The sequence below is a fragment of the Miscanthus floridulus genome, chromosome 5 (assembly GCF_019320115.1).
Source record: "Miscanthus floridulus cultivar M001 chromosome 5, ASM1932011v1, whole genome shotgun sequence".
Taxonomy (NCBI): domain Eukaryota; kingdom Viridiplantae; phylum Streptophyta; class Magnoliopsida; order Poales; family Poaceae; genus Miscanthus; species Miscanthus floridulus.
The window spans coordinates 131,899,494-131,911,082 of NC_089584.1; the positions used below are offsets into that span (position 1 = coordinate 131,899,494).

The 11,589-nt window shown below is 45.0% G+C and overlaps 1 pseudogene; it reads right to left on the reverse strand.

Annotated features, from left to right (window-relative positions):
* LOC136455368 (uncharacterized) overlaps positions 1 to 4,469 on the reverse strand; it is a 37,093-nt pseudogene extending 32,624 nt beyond the window's left edge.
* Positions 4,470 to 11,589: the final 7,120 nt, after the last annotated feature.

Sequence of the window (11,589 nt, forward strand, 5' to 3'; positions counted from 1 at the left end):
CTTAATAGTTTACCATGTGTATTCTTAATTTAGGAGTTGTTGTTGCTAAAATACTAAGTGTTGCATCATCATCGCATGCATGTAGTGAACAAGTTGGCGGATATCGTGACCATCGGAGACCACGAGTTCAAGGAGGTGATCGAGGAGTACGAGGAGATCCTCGTGCAGGAGGAGGTCCCGGAGCCACCACTGACTGGCTGAGCTGACACCGCGCCTGTCCAAGACAAGCCCCGGTGCATAACCCTTATTTTGAATGATCACTGGATATATATATATATATATATATATATATATATATATATATATATATATATATATATATATATATATGTGTGTGTGTGTGTGTGTGTGTGTGTGTGTGATGTGCATTTACATTATAGGATTTATATTGAAACTACATGCATAGATAACCTACCTATGAGTCTTACTAGGATAGGTCGAGTAGCTGCTATGCTTAGGCTATCGGTAGCATGAGTAACCTGTCATTACTCGCAATAGGTGATTATTATTATTACTCTCTTGATAAAATATTGAAAGGAAATTGAGACCGAGCAGGGATATGGTACGGGTATTTGTGGTGTAAGAGGTTGTGTCCCACAACCAACGGGGCATAGCTTGGTTATACTATTTTTTCTATCCATGTCGGTTAAGGACCAGACATTGCATTGGATTCTAGTCAGGTCACAGACTTATTATCCTTAGCACATACTTGTTTATGGGAGCAGGGAAGGCTCCTTGCTGTTTTATCGTGGGTTCTAGCTCTTTCTGGACTGACTGATTAGAGGCGGGGATGGTGGAGGCCTAAGCACCACACTGAGTCCGGGACAGGTGTGGGGGCTTGGAGTCCAAGTTTGGATGGGACCTAAACCCCTTGACAGGAGAGTCCGGGTTGGTCCTACTTGTGCCTGGGGTACAAGCGGGGCATGTGTTTTGGGATACCCAGCTGGGCTACATTGGTCACGAATCGCTGTGTAATACGGTACGACTTGTCTACGATCTAGCACCATAGTAAGAACTGGAAGATAAAAGATAATGAAGTGGATCTGATTGCTCAACTCTTGCTTGAAAATAGAACAGGTGCTTACATAGAATGGTTAGCTAATGAACTAATCATGACCGCTAATAAAACACATACATAAGGATTCACTATTAGTAATGCTTTTTTGTAAAAAGAAAACCCAGCAAACCATAAAGCTTATCATATCCTTTGGAGTCGAGAAATTATTCTCACTAGTCGGGTAAGTCTTGCGAGTACATTGTGTACTCAGGGTTTATTTACCTCTATTGTAGGTGCAGCTTGAGGAATGACTGTTGTGTAGAGGATTCTTCTGGTGGACATAGACGGATCCTTGTATCTTATCGCTAGATGATTATTTCAATTCCGCTGTTTAAAATCCGCACTCTGAACTTGGTATTGTAATAATATATTTTCGAGAACTATTGTTATATGAAATGGACTAAGTGATGTAAACTCGTTCTCATTATTGGATCCCGGGTGAAAACGTGGATTGTTCGAGTTCTCTCTCGGGGTGTGCTCGACGAAATCGTCCGATGTAATTTACTTTTGAGGTGCTTAGTGTCTGGTGGGAGACGAGCGTCTCCGAAAATATGCTATTTCGAGCGGTTCTGCCACACGTTCCGCCCAACGTCCGCCCCCTCCGCTTTCGGATTTCACCGACGTCATCGCGAGTGCTCGCTTGGGGTAGCGACACATGCACGCCAAATAAGAATTTGGGGGTACGTATGTGTTCTTGCCTACACATCTATACACTACTTGAAGTTAATCTATTACATAATCTCTAGAATATTTCTTTGTTTTGGTATGTATCGATGACATGGAATCATGTTTGTATTTGTATGTTTGGTGAAATGGCTAGAGTCGTAGCTTACTATATATGGATCCTAGGCCCAGTTTGGTTGCCAAATTTTTTGGCAAAATGGCACTGTAGCGTTTTCGTTGTTATTTGGCAATTAGTATCCAATCATAGTCTAATTAGGCTTAAAAGATTCGTCTCGTGGATTTCGTCTAAACTGTGTAATTAATTTTATTTTTTATTTATATTTAATGCTTCATGCATGTGTTTTCGTATTCGATGTGACGGAGAATCTTGAAAAATTTGGCGTTTTGGGAGGAAACTAAACAGGCCCCTAGATGATATTATGCACATACAAGCATTAAAAATTATTATATTCTATATAGCTAACACAACAACATGTTTACTGCATGTGTTTTTGCTAATATTAACTTTAAGTAATATGGCATGGACTTAGAGTCAACAGCTGGCTAAATTATTAGCCTCGCTCTCAAACCCAAGTGAAGCTATTTGAGAAATCTGAAAACGTGCCTACCGAGCTACATACACCACTCACACACACTTGGTCCCCACTCCCCACTGAGGAATTTTCTCCGGTGACACCCGGGTGACCCAGACTAGAATGGAACCCGAGTGTGCCTTACAAGTTACAATGGGGGAGGTGTTGAGCTTGACCATCCCAAGAGCTCCTTAAAAGCCACTTACCAAATCATGGATTATTCCAGGTCGGGAAAAAGAGCAGGGCGACAAATTTTTGCCTTTCTCCAACAATTGCTAGTATTTTTGCTTAAAAAAAGATAGAGTCTACATCGGCCACTCGTCCTATAAGAGAGAGACTGATAGAATCCTTACTTCTAATTTGAGAGCTCTCCTTACTTTAGAGGGCTTGAATTTTTCTTCTTCTTTTTTTGCATTTATGTGAGACTTTATGTTTGTAGTATGATTTAAAAACTAAACTTTGATGATAACAATTAGCAAATGTATAATAAACTGAAAAGAAATATTTCCAAAATGTAACATTTTTTATAATACTTTTATTTTCATGTAGATCTCTAAAGTTTGAGGATAGATTGCGGGACCTGATCTTTGTTTCTTTTAGAACATCTCCAAAAGTCTTTCTTAAACTTATCTTCCGAATCATCATTTTGAAAGTCATTTGAATAAAAATAACTCTCTATGTTTTTTCACTCTCTAATAGCTTTTTTACATCCTATGAGCACTCTAGAGAGACAGCTTTGCTTTCCATCTTTAACTAATTAAAAATCCGGAATAGAGGATGATAATATTAGAAGTCTAATTAAAGAAGTTGTTGGATGATATTGTTTTAACCAAAATATCTATTTTTGTCACTTTGGAAGGATATAAAAGACTCTTTGAGTTGCTCTATAAGGTTCCTATTGATTTCTGGCTTAAGGAGATCAACGCCCTCGTAAAATAACATTAATTAAGGACGGTTTATGCTATTTTCAGGGGACCACAATATATATATAATGTTCACGTCTTAATAATGCAGACCCTCTTTATTGTGCCCAAAATTGCCAACTGTGAAGATAGAACGTTGATATTACCTTGTAAGGGCCAATTTCAAACTACCCTTGGGTTAAATATCAGTTCCTAACAAATATACACGAAAAATCATTGCAAAATTTATCTATAAAAATCCGTTAAAAATTTCGATCATACTACTATATTGTTACTATACACCTCATAACCACTACAGTACACATGACAGTGTGGAACACTAGGAGGAATGGATAATGAGCTAACTGAATTTTTTTAGACTTTCTTCAAAATTAATATATTCTTATTTATTAGTAGGCTCAACTTCAAATTAATTAAGCTAAAACCGAGCCAAAATTAAATTTCATTTGAATCGACTAATTTTAATTTCAAAGAAAACAAATGTAATCGGATTAGTTTTAAAACCAGCCACCGACACAACTCAAGCAACTTTTTATCTAAGAAAACTCCCAACTGCAAGGTCCACCAATGCAACTTCACGAAGCAAGGAAGAGAAAGGCGAAGACGTTGGAGTTTGGAATGCAAACTGACCAGAAGATAGAGCACACAGGCGCCCAGGACCGCTCGATACCGGCCAAGTCGCGAGTCAGCAACGAGCGCGCCGACGAGCGGCAGCACGTTCACGGTCCCAGACCACGCGTTCACGCCGGCGGCCGCGGCAGCCGTGGACATGCCAAGTGGGCCGGTGAGGTACATGATCAAGTTGGCCGACACGCCGACGAACCCAATACGCTCAAAGAATCCCACCGCTGCATGGTAGTAGCAATAGCAACAGTGAAACGTGATGCAAACCTGAGGACGAACTAGGGAATTTGAACGATCGACTTGCAATCTGCATGATTACCGACGATGAAGAGGGCGGCACGCCAACCGCCACGGCCACCGCCGGGTTTGGAGGTGACGGGCAACGCTGGTCCGGGAAGAAGCTCGCCACCGCCGGACTCCATCATATCAGCCCTCCGGTCTCCGGAGGATCCCAGGATAGGAGCACCGAGCACATCAAGCCTGTTGCGCGCGGCTTTGTCGCGTGACTAATGGTCGCAGCACCGGTTGGTGGTGCGGGAGACCGGGACCGTGCAGCTGTGCAGGTGCTGCCGCTCGCGAACGCGTGGTCCGGGACCTATTACTGACGGGGACGACCTCAGCTATGCAAACCATTAAACCAAGGTCGTCAGGACGCCATTAAACCAAGGTCGTCAGGACGCGTAAAGTCGTTCTCAGCGAAGACTCTCGTAGCGTTTTTTAAGAACGTAGAATCTAATAAAACATATAGTTTCATTATTTTGTTTCAGACATTTAATCCGGTGATTCATCTTGAGTTTGTAACCAAGCAAGAGGATGAAACTTATTTCCTCTCTCTTTTCTTAAAAAAATTATCACTTCATCGAAAATGCTTATATGACAACTTATTAAATGCAAATGAAACTCAATGAAACTTCCACCGACAATGACCCGCAATCGTGTCATACACACGCCCACGTATCCATGCGTACATGTAGGTGCCCTAGTTGTTTTAAGTTACAGATAATCCAAGCATCTTCAGTGAGGAACTCTTTGGTACCAAACACGCTACGACAGGCCGAATGGCAGAGAAACTGCTAAAGTTTGCAAAAAAGAAGTATTCACCCTAAACTTAGGGCCGTTTTGAGGGGCTCCGACGAGCTTCGGCTCCTGCACTATAGCTTCTGCTGTGGTGGCTCTTCCGCCTGATCGCTGGGCTGGGGCTAGCTGGGCTGGCTGGCCAGCCCCCTCATAGGCTACTATTTACGCGAACCAGCCAGCAGTACTTTTCTCTCACATAAACGAACCAGCAACGATATGATCCAGCCAATCGAACAGGCTGCTTGTCGGCGGAGCCCAAAACTCTAGCTCCTCTGGTTTTTTCGTTTTGCAGCTTATTTTTTAAGGAACCGGACTCATTTTTTTCTTGTGCTAAAGCAATATAACTATACAGTGCTTTCGGAGCCAGAACCGAAACACCCGAAGCCGCACCAAATGAGAGCTTTTTTTTTTTTTTTGACAGCACATGCACAAACGTGGGGCTTAGTTGATATCTCGTGTCCAAGCCATCATTTTGTCGCCATGTCCTTGGCCGTCTATATATTGGAGAAAATAACTCTCGTTGTTTTGTTATAAAATACTCTTGTCATTTTGGAAGTTTTTTTTTGTTTTCTAAAATGAGTAATAATTTCCAATGTGAGTTTGTGCTCCCTCTGCACTCAGTTTTCCTGGAACTTTCTGTAGTGATTAGAATCCATGTTCTATTATCTTCATATTAATTATTATGAGACGTGCTAGAAAAATAAAAAATAAATTGTAAAATTTTTAGAAGAAGTTCAGAAGAGAACCTTGCCACAAGTGTACTCTATTATACTCTAATCATCACTAGGATCTATTCTATTTTCTAAAAATTACCCACCAATGTTATTGTGAAACATAATATAAAGAAATCCCCGAATCTTCGTTAAATTGTCCACATTATCATAATGAAACATAACTATAAGTAAAATAATATAGATATTGCATATAAGAGCTGAAGCATTCCTTTATCTTCATTATGTCAAAGTTTATCTTGGTGTTGTTTCTTAAGCTTATTCGAATATTAAGATTCACCAAGATTGGTCAAGAAAAGAGGAGCATTTAAAACTATTTGAAAAGTAAAAAATTTCCCCACTAAGTACAATATGATTAAGTTGTTATCACCCTTCCAGTTTAAGACCAGAACTTTTGGCAAACATAGTCCAGGATTGTATTCCTGAAAAGTTGTAAAGTAAATTTGCGTTGTATGTATATAAAGTATTATATACCCATCAATATAAAGTTTGGTAACCACAAAGTTATAGGTTGCCACGACAATAATTTTCTTTTGCAAAGTGTATTGATATTAATAGATCCACACAAGTGTTTATCATCGCTCTTGACAGAGGGAGCCATATCGTGGAATAGTTTTAGTCTATTTTTAAGGTGTAGTTGTCTTACTTAAGTTGTTTTCTAGTAACCATATATATGTTGTTGTCCTACTTATGTAGAGTGGTTTACTATAGATACTTCACTGAATACTTCGATTTTTTCATCTATTAAGATTTAGTACTAAGCCAATTAATTTGTATATACTAATGTTTTGTGTTGTGGGACTTAGCATTTCATCTCCCCGCAAATATTGGATGTGTTTGCAGCCCCCTTTTTATTCTGCCATGCAAATACCTCTATCAAATGAGCAGTCACAGTCTCTCATATATTTAATGCACACTTGATCTTTTTTTTAGAAAAAATAGGAGGGATAGCCCCCTACCGAGATTTATTAAACATAAGTGAAAAGTTACAGGTACCATCTCACGAAACAAAATGGAAACAATGAAAATGATTACGCAAAAGCTTCAAGCCATAATCGATGTGGGGTACTGGGGTGTGTGTGGGGGTGGGGGGGGGGGGGGGGGGGGGGGGGGGGGGCGATTCGGTTCTTTTGCACGTGGTATAACTCTGACAAACTCTTCTCTGAAAACTGCTTTGCATCTTTGGAGAGACATTGATCTCTGTTTAAAAATACAGTCATTACGAACTATCCAGATGGCCCAAGACATTGAGATCAAAACTTTCATGAAGAAGGGAACTGCTAGTTGATCCTTGAAGCTGACTATAAAATCAAAGGAATTGCACATTTTGGTCTTCACATGTCAAGACATCAAGAGGCTGCCCTGATTCGTCGCCTGGCCAACAAACGCTAGGCCTTGTTTAGATTGTAACTTTTTTCAACCTGATGAATAGTATAACTTTCGTCTTATTTGATAAATATTGTCCAATCATGGACCAATTAGACTCAAAAGATTCATCTCGTGATTTCTAACTAAATTGTGTAATTAGTTATTTTTTTTACCTACATTTAATACTCCATGCAAACAGCTAAAAATTGATGTGATGAAGAGAGAGTGAAAAAACTTGGAATTTTGATGGGATCTAAACAAGGCCCTGGTGTCCCATCAAGCTGCAGGCTGCCATCGGTTCACGTCTCGGATCGTCAACATGCCTAGTGTCCCAGGCGTGGCTGATGCAGCATCCCGCTACCATCTGATTGCCTTGCGGCATCTCCTTCGACCTCGCTGCAGCCACATATCCCTTGATCTGTATTGTCACGGCGTCTCCTTTGACACTGCTGCACCCACAAGATCGTCCTTTACAATCTGTGGGTAAGCAGTTGATCCTTACGCTGGTCAGCAAAGTATGAGGGTATCTCTTTTGTTGCATGCCTGCTAAGGGCATCCTCAACCATAGAGTCAACTTACTAGCTCATATAAATTTTTAAAAAAAAAGAGTAATCTAACATGCTAGTATAAAAAATATGTAAACATTGATAGTGTATGAGCTTAGCTCTTCATTAAGAGCTAGTTTATTATTATCTTTCCTTATTGAATAAAATATCTTATAAGCTAGCTCTTAGACTGTCCACAACGTGAGCGATGCTGAAACAGTTCGTGAAATAGTTTTTTATTCGTTTCAGCACCGATGCTTCTACATGTCTCGATGCCTGAGTTTTCTGGCTCTAGCACCACCCCTGCAATGTGTTGCATCGATGCTGAATTCTTCTCTCTCTTCGTTTCAATATTCTCTCTCCTTGTTTCAGCATCGATATTTGATACACTGTGGACAGTCTTAATAGCTGCCCTGGCACATATTCTCCTTGCGACAACCTTTTGAGGTCCTATTAAGGCCTCGTTTAGTTCCACCCAAAAGCCAAAAATTTTTGCATAGTAACCGTCACATCGAATCTTGCGGCACATGCATAGAGTACTAAATGTAGACGAAAAAAAACTAATTACACAGTTAGTCGAGAAATCGTGAGACGAATCTTTTAAGCCTAAATAGTCCATAATTAGACAAATTTTGTCAAATACAAACGAAAGTGCTACAGTAGCCAAAAGCCAAAAATTTTCGGAACTAAACACGCCCTAAAAAGATATTTTCCAAAGATGATATCTAGAGATCCAGAGGCTACACATTTCGTGCAACAAGGACACCTCCAATAGCGATTTTTTTTTTAATTTTAACACTTTTTGAATTTAATTTTAAATCTAACACTGTCGGTTTTTCTTAAACTAACACTTTTGGCCGTGCCTATTGCTCTGGCGCGGCCAAACACCTGTGGCGCGTCATGCATGGTGACGCGACAGCGGGCTGACGTGGTGGCGACCGGAATTGCTGACCGCTGACGTGGCAAGATCTGCCGCGCCATTAATCTTGGCACGGCAATGCCACGCCCTCATCGGTGGCGCGACAGAGACACGCCGTGATCGTTGGCCCTGGCCTGTCCACGCGGAGCTCGATGCGCTGCTCCTCGCAAACCGCGGCGCTAAAGACACACGAGAGACGCGCCTGCGGCCTGCCGTCTGGGTCCGGCTCTGGCACCGCCGCTCCGCTTCTCCCGTCCCTGTGCCGCGTAGGGCACGGGCGCCGCGGCTGCCTGTCGCGCGCGCACCCGCATGGACCACGCTGCCGTGCCCGGTTGGCCCTGCGCGGCACAGGGACGGCGCAGTCTGGCCTCTGGGAGTCGGCGCCCGCATCCACACCCACCGAACCTCCCGACGCGGTAGCGCAGTCGCACCCAAGCCATACACGTGATGGGGACGGCGGCCCCGCGCCCCCTTGGATTCCGGGGGTGGCCGGGTGGGGAACGGAACAGGCGAAAAGGGCAGCAAAACCCAATGTGCAGTTGGCGCGGTCCGCGGATGCGGGGCGGGACCGGGACGGCACGGGCTCTCTCGCCTCGATTGCCCCGGCCCGGCCGATGGATGGATGGACGCCGGACGCCGGCCTCTTGTCACGTGTCCCGCCCAGCTGGCCGCGCCCACGTTTCCTTCCCTTTCCCCTTGCGGCTCCGGCTCGCGGCCGCTTTCTGACCGTTGCTCGCTGCAGCGCGGGTCCACCAACTGGTTGGCTGGGTACAGTACAGCACTGTACAGGGGTACTCGTACACGCAGCATACGTATCGTTTTCTTCGCCAAGAAAAGAGCCTACTGTACTCTGCTCTGCTGTCTGCTCAGTCTGCAGCCTCCTCTCAGCTGTCCTGAACAGCGCGGCTCTGTGCCAGGCATATACCGTGCTCCGTGCTGGACACAGGAAAACTCTGCAATACGTGCTCTGTTTCTTCTTTTTTTAAAAGTACTAGTAATACAGTGTAGGAGTACTGTAGAAGCAACGATACAGTGTTCGGGGCTGACTGACGCACGAGTCATGAGCGAGCGCCGTGCTGGGCCCCATCTACAGCGTAAGGGTTCGTGACTTTGCCGTGAACCGTGGGACCCGTGCCGTGAGCCGTGGGGCATAAAAAGCGAGGAAGGAAAGGCTCTCTCGGCACTTCCCCTGGGCTGCTCCAGGGAAGGCGAGGCGAGGCTTGTGTGCCAAGCCGGCCGACGGGACTTGTCAAGTTGGTATCGATCCGGTGCGCTCCGGAGTCAACCTGCCACTCTGCGCCTGCTTTGCTCTGCCCATCGCTCAGCTCCCCACGGTCCTCTGCACACATATAGGCTCTGTTTGGGATGACTCTAAGCCCTTGTTTAGCGGTAGGAATTTGGATTTTGGACTATTGTAGCACGTTCGTTTTTATTTGGTAAATAGTGTTCAAACATGTACTAATTAGGCTCAAAACGTTCGTCTCGCAATTTCTCACCAAACTGTGCAATTAGTTTTTCTTTTCGTCTACATTTAATGCTCCATGCACGGGCCGTAAACATTCGATGTGACAGATACTGTAGCAACTTTTTAGAAGTTAGGGTGGAACTAAACGAGAGCTAATTCTAGATAGAGCTGCTCCACTCCAGAACTCCAGTGGAGCCAACTCTGAGTGGAGTTAGAGTTGTCTGATGAGAGTGTTTGGCTAGAAGGGTGTCCCTAGCTCCAGAAAAGATAAGTTTGAGGGTAGATTATCATTGTTGCCCCTGGTTCGACTTGAACTACTTCTCACAGGTATGAAATGAAAGTACTTTCTGACGTCAAGAGTTCTTTCTTTTCCTAGAGAAATAGCATTTGATGGGGGACTTGAGACACAATTTGCTGACTCCAAAGTCTGAACAATAGGTGGATTTCAAATTCAAAGCAAACCAAACATGTTTGAGTGAGGAAAAGAAAGGAAGGACACCATGGAACAGAAACGTTCAAGCATCATCTTCGAAAAGAAACGATCCAAAAACGTGGCCTCTTTTTGTCTGAATTTTGGGACAAGACCATTGCTTCCCCAATTCAAATCTCATGCAGCAGAGCCATACTACGCTACCCACTCTGTTTCCCCTGCCCAAAAGAGTTTCTAGTAACAACATGTCTCTCAAAAGAAGTTGCACGCGAGAAGAATCTCGAGGAAAGAACACCAAGGCAGACACGCAGGCAAGGTAGGCAACAAGCACGGAGAAGTAGAACTCAGTGACCGACCAACCTGTGCGTCCCTCTGGCGAGCTCGAGCAGCGCCCCGGCCGCGGCCACGCGCGCTCCCGCGGCGCTCCGCCCGTCGGCTAGCATGTCCAGGAGCGCCGACACGACGCCGAGCTCGGGCAGGAGGCGCTTCGTCCGCTCGTCCGCGCGCGCCAGCCTCACGACCTCCCCCGCGGCGTCCCGCTTCTCCTCCTCCGCCGCCGCGCCGAAGCTGAGCCGCCTGACCGCTGCCCTCATCGACGCGGCGTCGTCGACCGCTGCTGCCCCCGTCGACGCGGCGTCGTCGACCGCTGCTGCCCCCGTCACGACGGAGAGAGGCGCGGGACTGGGAAAATGAGATGCGCGGGGGAGACTCGGAGAATAGAAGCGAAACGTTTTTTTCGCGTAAGCAGTGGCAGTGGTGGGCTCCACGAGGAGGTTCAAAAGAAAGGGTTCTAGAGCAGCAAAAGAGGTGCTCTAAAACTCCACCTTCATTTGCACTATAGCTCTATGGAGTTGGCAGCTCCATGGAGTTTTGGAGTTGGGGTGTTTGGCTGGATTTTTTAATGAAGTTGCTGAAGTTTAGGAGTAGAGCCATGCCAAACAGAGCCATAGTAGAAGTACTCCGTATTTCCCGTTCTCTCTCTCTCTCCGTATTTTCCGGTCACGCAGGCATCCTAGAGGCCAAACGACGATGGGGAGGCGTGCAGGTGCAGCAGGGCCAATCGGGCACGGCGCATGCGGGCGCGCGCGCGCGATAGGCAGCCGCGGCGCCCGTGCCCTGCGCGGCACAGGGACGAGAGAAGCGGAGCGGTGGTGCTAGAGCCAGACCCAAACGGCAGGCCGCAGGCGCGTCTCT